This window comes from Solanum tuberosum, unplaced genomic scaffold (assembly GCF_000226075.1).
Source record: "Solanum tuberosum cultivar DM 1-3 516 R44 unplaced genomic scaffold, SolTub_3.0 scf00437, whole genome shotgun sequence".
Lineage (NCBI taxonomy): Eukaryota > Viridiplantae > Streptophyta > Magnoliopsida > Solanales > Solanaceae > Solanum > Solanum tuberosum.
This window is the reverse complement of record NW_006239357.1, coordinates 255,857-262,862: the sequence shown is the minus strand read 5'-3', so window position 1 is coordinate 262,862 and position 7,006 is coordinate 255,857.

Sequence of the window (7,006 nt, the reverse complement as noted above, 5' to 3'; positions counted from 1 at the left end):
GTCAGTACAAAATAATGTACAGAGTATGAAAGGCAATAAACTATTAGGAGGTATCCTGATATAGTGGAATAATCTGATAAATAAATCAAGGATAAGATAAGTGTACTGACCTGCTCCTAAATCTAAACTTATCAAAAATAATAAAACAACAACCTAACCAAGCCCCCATAAGCTCGGCAGGTACAAACAGCACACAAGACTACCTACTCAGCCCCCCTTAATCTCGAAAGGTGCCAATTAGCCTATATACCCCTATCGGTAGTCCCCTATCCCCGTAGGTAATCACATAGCCCTCTGATGCATTAATATTTCCCCGTAGGTAGCACATAGCTCTCTTAGGCATCAACATAACTTATAGACAACTCATAGCCCTCTTAGGTAACAACATGGCCCTGTAGGAAGCGCATATCCTTCTTACGCGTCAATATAGCCCTGTAGGCAACTCATAGACCTTTTAAACATCGATATAGCCCTGTAGGCAGAACATAGCCCTTCTAGGCATAGATCACATTCCTACAGGTAACCATAATAGCCCCAACGGTAACAATAATAGTCCAATCGCTAAAAGTGAGCAATTTACTTATAAGCAACCTATGCAAATAGCCTCTAAGTCGTCTCCAACATAGGGATGCTACGAACTGAATATGAATCCCGACAAGGGAGGATTATATCAATTAGAGCAGCCAACAATCAACAATCACGGCTACAAATATATCAATGAGAACAACCCAAATACATTGCTTCTAATTTTTAAGGAAGCATGATGTAAGTAGGGAATAGCCTTAACTTACCTTTTTCGCTGAATTCACGTGTCCTAATAACTTTAATCACAACCCCCTTGATACTACAACAAGGCAGGATCATAATCAACACAAAAGAATAGAAGATATAACGAAAATCCAATAAAAGATATGTATTTCCATGGCAAATTGCTATTTGCGACTTATCAAAGCTAGAGTTTATGAAAAGTGGGTCTTACCTTGATTATAAGTTTGTAATACACCTCAAAACTTTAAAATATGACCAAATCCCTGTTGTCCACACACCAAAGTATGATATGCAAGGAAATCTATAAAACAAATTATATCATGTTGACAAGCTCAACGCATAGAACAACTTTTGTCAAGGACTTAAGTCACGAAAATCAGTAACTTGGCTTGTCCTAGAAGTGGGTTTTGTAGGTTTTGTGAGTTTTCTGGTTCTTCACTAAGGAAAAATGAAGAAAAGTGGAAGAAGATGATATATATAAAGTTTCACCGACCTAGGGGACCCACCTCACCTGCCTGCTTGCACAGTCTTCCAAAAACACGATTCTCTCTCCATTCTGAAGTCGTATGAACGAACGGGTTGATGCATTGGAAACTAGACTCGTAGACCTTCCATTTCATTGGTCATGGGGACCATAACTCTTAATATATTGGGAGACAACGTCCGAGATATTTGACCCAAATTTCAGACAAATCTTTAAAAAGGAATTTACGGTAACTTTCGCCAACTTTTGTTTTGCTACTTACCTAACTTCAAAACATGAGATACAGCACTTGAACACTTAAAATAACACATAACACATCATTCTTAATTTATTACCCACCCTCCTGGTTTTTCCATGAAGATACGAGTCAATTTATACGTTTCAAAAAGTCGGGGTGTTACATTTATCCCCCCTTAGAAACATTCGTCCTCGAATGAAACATTTTAGTCACGCGGTTCAATCCTTAAGAGTTGAAAAAATTTAGGCAGTGTAGCTTTTGTAGATGTCACAATCCAAGAAGCTGAAATGCCAAATTTCTAAACTAGGCGTCTCATATGATGACATAAATAGCTAAGCCCTATAGCTCCACCATAACAGTGCGAGCAGATATACAGCGACAGCCACAATAATAATAAGCAATAGTATATATATATATATATAAAATCAAATAGGTATCTTACCTTACTTACCTAATATAAACTGATATGTCATCACCCTAGGGTATGGAACAAGTGAGGATATTTGGACCTCATGCCATCCTCAGCTTCCCAGGTCACCTCTTCTCTATTCTTATTTCTCCACAATAATTTAACCGAAGCCACCTCTTTGGTCTTCAATTTATGGGGATGCCGATCTAAAATGGCAACTGGGGTTTCCTCGTAGGACAACTCCTTTATGCTCTGAACATCCTCAACTAGGACAACCCGAGAAGGCTCTCCTACTCACTTCCGTAGCATCAATACATGGAAAACTGGATGAATAGATTTTAGTCCCTAAGGCAATTCTAACTCATAAGCCACTCGTCCTACCCTTCGAAGGATCCGATATGGCCCAATGAATCTTGCACTAAGCTATCCCCTTTTTCCAAATTGCATAACACCCTTTATAGGCGAGACTTTTAAGAATACCCAGTCATCGACACAAAACTCTAAGTCCCTTCATCGCATATTTCAGTATGACTTCTGTCGGCTTTGAGTCTGTTAGCAACCTCTCCTGAATGAGCTTAACTTGCTGCACTGTCTGCTATACTAAGTCGGGTCCAATCAACCCTGACTAACCTACCTCGAACCATCCAATGGGGATCTACATTTTCTCCCATACAAAGCCTCATAAGGTGCCATCCCGATGCTGGAATGATAACTATTATTGTATGCGAACTCTATAAGAGGCAAGTGGTCATCCCAACTTCCCTTGAAGTCTAGCGCGATCAAGGTAACCCTGTAATAAAATACATATTAATTGCTTCCCACTTCCACAAAGGAATGGCTATCTCCTGAACTAGCCCAGCGGGCTTTTGGTGCTCAACCTTCACATGTTGGCAGTTAGGACACTGTGCCACAAACTCAGCAACGTCCTTCTTCATCCCGTGCCACCAATAGATCTCCTTAATATCGTGGTACATTTTCGTCGAACCAGCGTGAATAGAATAACGAGAATGATGTGCCTCTTCCATAATCTGATGCAGAAGCCCTGCAATATTCGGAACATACAATCGACCACTATATCTAAGGACTCCATCTCCTGCTATATCAAGTGCAAAAGTCTGTTGATTTTGAGCCTTGGCTCTGAGCTGCTCTAAGCTAGGATCCTGTTGTTGCCATGATATTACTTCTACAACTAGAGATGATACGGTTATGTCCTGAATTGTTACCCTACTATCTTCTGCCTCTAACAATCTGACTTTCAAGCTAGCTAACTGATGAAGCTTTCGTGCTAGCACATGCTTCTCAACATCTAAATATGATAAACTATCGATAGATCTTCGACTGAGGGCATCAACTACCATATTCGCCTTTCCTGGATTATATAAAATGTCCACGTCGTAGTCTTTTAGTAACTCAAGCAATCGACGTTGCGTAGATTTAACTCCTTCTGTCTATAGATATATTGAAGGATTTTATGATCTGTGAAGATGTCAACATCAACTGCATACAAATAGTGTCTCCAGATATTTAGCGCATGCACAACTACAGCCAACTCTAAATCGTGGGTCGCATAGTTCTTTTCATGCTTTCTCAACTGCCTTGAAGCATATGCGATAACCTTACCATGTTGCATTAGAACACATCCCAATCCAACACCAGAAGCATCACAATACACTACATAGTTTTCTGAACCATCTGGCAATGCAAGAACTGGTGTTGATGTCAACCTGTCCTTCAGCTCCTGGAAACTATGCTCGCACACCTCAGTCCACTAGAACCTAGCTGCTTTTTGAGTCTACAAACCTTCTGTAGTACCGAGCTAACCCTAAGAACCTACGAACCTCAATCAGAGTCATGGTTCTGGGCCAAGTCTTTACGATCTCAATCTTTTGTGTATCAACCGCAATGCCTGCACCTGATACAATATGGCCTAAGAAAGGTAGAGAGTCCAACTAGAACTCGCACTTAGAAAACTTTGCATAAAGTTATCGGTCTCGAAGAATGTGAAGGACTGCTCGCAGATGATTTGCATGCTCATCTTTTAAACGTGAATACACCAAAATATCATCAATAAATACAATAACAAACAAGTCTAGATACGGCCTGAATATACTATTCATCAGGTCCATGAACACTGTTGGGGCATTAGTTAATCCTAAAAACATTACCAAGAACTCAAAGTGTCCATATCTAGTTCTAAAAGCAGTGTTTTGGAACGTCTTTCTCCCGAACTCGTATCTGGTGGTAGCCTGATCTTAAATCAATCTTTAATAAACACTTAGCACCTTGTAACTGATCAAACAAGTCATCTATCCTCGGAAGGGGATACTTATTCTTTAAAGTTGCCTTATTAAGCTGTCGGTAATGGATACACATTCTTAGTGAGCCATCTTTCTTCCTTACGAACAACACTGGTGCACCCCATAGTGAAGCACTAGGCCAAATAAAGCCTTTATCCAGCAAGTCTTTCAGCTGATCCTTCAACTCCTTTAGCTCAGCAGGAGCCATTATATAAGGAGGGATAGATATGGGTTGTGTACTTGGTAGCATATCGATAAAAAAATCAATTTCCCGTTCTGGAAGGATACTAGGGAGTTCGTCTGGAAATATATCTAAAAACTCATTAACTATCGGAATAGACTGAAGAGTCGGTGGTTCAGCATCTATATCATGAACATGAACAAGATGATAAATACAACCCTTGGTAATCATCCTCCTTTCCTTAAGATAGGAAATAAACCTACCTTTCGGCGTTGCTGTATCGTCTTTCCATTCCTGAACTGCCTCTCCTGGAAGTGGAATCTAACAATCATTGTCCAGCACTCAACATTAGCATAACAAGACGCTAACCAGTCCATACCCATAATGACGTCAAAATCGACCATCTCTAACTCTACGAGATCTACAGAGGTGTGACGGTCGATAATTTCTACCGTGCAACCTCGATAGACTCTCTTGGAAACAATAGACTCACCAACTGGTGTAGATACAATAAATGGTCTATCTAATGACTCTGCTACTATACATAACCTCCCCGCAATAAATGGAGTAACATAAGACAAAGTAAATCCAGGATCAATCAAAGCATAAACACAATGGGAGCAAACAATCAATGTACCTGTCACAACATCTGGTGATGACTCTGAGTCCTGTCGGCCGGTTAATGAATATGTACGATTCTGTCCACTACAAGAACTAGATGCTCCCTCTCTGCCTCCGCCTCTACCTCTACATGCTGAAGTCTGGGGTCCACCCCCTATAGACTGTGCTGATGAGGAGAAACCTACCACTGACCTGGTCGACTGACCTATACCATCCTGACCTATGGTAGGGTAGTTTCTCAACCCATGCCCCTCCTGTCCACAAGAATAATAACTTGTGGAACCCTGTCTGCACCTCCCGAAATGCATCCTACCGCAAGTAGCGCAAAGCGGCGGGGATGTCCAAGCCTGGCCTGAACCCCTTTGCTGCTGCGAGCCTGATGCTCGTGAACCCTCACCTGGACCTGACTGTTCCTGGCGATCAAATCCACTACACTGGAACTACTGTGGTGGATGTCTAGGTGGCCTAATAGAATATCGGGGTCTGGGACTACCCTGAAAATCTCCCTGCAAACCAGCGGGCCTAGCCCTCTTCTGTCTCTCTCTCTCGACCCTCTCAGTCGTATACTGCAGATGTCGGCGATCCTCTATGCCCTGTGCAAAGGCCTGAATCCGTGAGATATCCATAATATCATTTAGTGTAGTCGTAGTACAAACCTCGATATAGTCTGAGTCAAGCCCTCCCACAAATGTACGCACCCTGTCATGCATCGTATCAACAATGCTGGTGCATATCTAGCCAATGAATCAAATCTCAGTACGTACTGTCGGAAACTCATGCCACCGTGTCGGAGGGTCAAAAACTGGTCCACCCGGCCATCCCTAATATCTCAAGAAAAATAGTGATCTATGAAAGCTTCTGTAAAGCTATCCCAAGTGGGTAGAGATGTATCTTTTATCCTAGATCTCTCCCAACTTTCATACCACAATACTGCAACATCACGCAATCGAAATGTTGCTAACTCAACTAACTTAGTCGCTGAGGCATGCATGACTCTGAAGATCCTATGAAGCTGATCAACAAAGTGCTGAGGGTCTTCTCTGCGATCTGTCCCAGTAAACTGTGGAGGATTCAAGGCAAGAAATTCACGAACTCTCGAACTTCCGGGCCCTTCAGAAGGTCCGGAAACATCTGGCACAACTGGTTGGCACTGTGCAGCTACTAACTGTGCTAACATATATACTGCACTCTTGAAATACTGATCAGATGGAATATGAGGAACTAGAGGTGGTACTTCTGGTTGAGACGAAAGTCCTGTAGCCCTCGGAGGCTCCTGAAGCTGTGGAGAAGCTATAGAAGACTAAGAAGATGTCTCCCCCTGGGTCTCACAATGGGGTACCTTCACCTGTGGTACCTTGTCGGTACCCTCACTTGCAATTGTATCTTGCCCCTGGCTAGTTGTGGTTTGTCTAGTGTCAGTCATCTCTATCTGCATACAAGTATCAATTATAAGTCAGAAACCTCAACCCTTAAGACACTGCTCTATTGCATGAGGTGAGCAAAAGAAGGATAGTCATTGTAACATGCCCGGTAGCTTCTTACCTATCGGATGTGGTGCACAACACATTTATAAACAAGACCCTACTAGACATGGCTTGCAGACTCCCTAGGATACGACGTTGCTCTGATAACAAGTTTATCACACCCCAAACACGAGGGGCACAACTGGCTCCTAATACAAAAACTCTGGCCCTAGCCGACCCTGCTGAACCATTTGTGCATGGCAGCCACACGCAATCAAGAAAACAAACAAGTATATCTCGGCTTAAAACTAAGCCCTGGGCCGGCTAGGCCCCTGTCAACTGATCTATAAAAGAAACAGCTACTCCCAGAATATCATATAAATAAATAGCCAACTAGCAGCACAGAAGTCCTGATTGGGCCGTCGAGGCCACCATGATATCTATACCCAAACTAAAAGCAGGTATATATCAATACTATACATCAAACAACTCACAAGCTTCAGCAAACCAACAAACTAGGCCAGCATGGCCATAACGTAGCTATA